We start from the raw sequence: 1,624 nt of genomic DNA on the forward strand, positions 1-1,624 counted from the left end.
CTCAACCTTAGCTTTGGGAGTCACGAGATCTAATCAAATGAACTATTAAAGAGCTAAACAAATGTAACCAGCAAAAAAAGTAAGATATTTCCAGGCCAAAGGAGATTTCTTCCTCCTACTCCTTTTTGGGAAGTTAAGGACTCCTAGGAGATTTAATACATTACTTTTTTGTCCCAAGAGAATGCAGTGGCTTATATCAAATATTTATTTTTTAAGTCACTACCATTTTTGCACACTGTACACTAATTTACTGCCTCAGTGAACTAAAATGCAACTCAGTAGCCTGAAAAGTGAATGCATTTTCATCAAATTCTTAAGAGGTATCTACATCTCTTGAGAATAAATGGCCTTACATAATGCATTGGATTTGCCCATCATTAAAGATTAAGGAAAACCAGACACAAACCAGATGCCCTGAGGATTTCAGATACTCTTTGTTATGGGACAATATTAGATCAGGCTTATAAAGTTTTATTTGTTTGGTAAATTCATTTTTCAATGTATAAATCTTTGAACTATTATAATCATTGTAACACATGCTTCTATACACATCTGAGTATGTCAAACTTTTTTTTAATGTGCTTATAATTGCATAGCAGTTGAGAACTCAAGCTCTGGAGTCAGATAGACTTGAGTTCAAATCTCAACTTTGCCACTTCTAACTATGTGATAATGGATGAAAGACTTAAGTTCTCTAATCTTTAATTTCCTCATAGGGTTTTGGGGGGATATAATTTAATAATGCATGTAAATTGCTGAATATAGCACCTGTCATATAGTAAGTAATTGATAACTAGCACTTGAGTGCTTGCTCTCTGTTTTATGTAGAGGGGGTTTGAGATTATGCTTAAAATTATCCTCTACATGAACTAGAACTGCTTCAGGTTGTAGCTGCCAATTATCAATTCACAGAGGCTACCTCTCTAGGCCTCTGAGGCAGGTAAAATTTTCTAAGGCAGCCCTGTCACAAGACATGTTCCAGCTTTTTATTCTTATTACCTGGAATAAAGTAAACAAAGGTTGTCATTGCCACATGTAGACAACAACAAAAAGCACAAAAATGTGAAAAACGTGGCCCTAAACAGACTGCAAATTGGGAACCTGTGTGTCAGAAGCCTCAAATTCACCTGACATGTGTAGAGCAGTGAAAAATTTGAGGCTTCTGACACACTGGTTTCCAGCTAACATCAAACAAGGCAGCCCTCTGCCTTATTCTTTGAGGTCTCATACTATAAACAAGTGCCCTTTTTGCAGCCAATTTTGCAACATGCCAGGAGTACTGATTTCTACAAATATATTTTAGCAAGTAGACAAATTTGAAAATACAGAACTCATGAATAATGAGAATTGTCTGTATGTAAAATGAAAACCTTTGTTTACTTTATTCCAGGTAATGAGAATAAGGAGCTGGAACATGTCTTGTCGGACACGTTGTCGATTTTGCTTGTAAAAATGCCCCCCAAGCATAGTGCTGAAGTGCTGTGCTAACCACAAAAAGGTTGTGATGGAAAGTAGAATGGTGGTTGTGTAGTAGAATGCCAGGGCTGTGTTGGGGGCAAAGGGGTATTATTACTTGATAGAAACGGTTTCAGTTTGGGAAGATGATTCATCTGGAGATGGATAG

The sequence above is a fragment of the Propithecus coquereli genome, unplaced genomic scaffold (assembly GCF_000956105.1).
Source record: "Propithecus coquereli isolate 6110/MARCELLA unplaced genomic scaffold, Pcoq_1.0 Scaffold279, whole genome shotgun sequence".
Classification (NCBI taxonomy): Eukaryota; Metazoa; Chordata; class Mammalia; order Primates; family Indriidae; genus Propithecus; species Propithecus coquereli.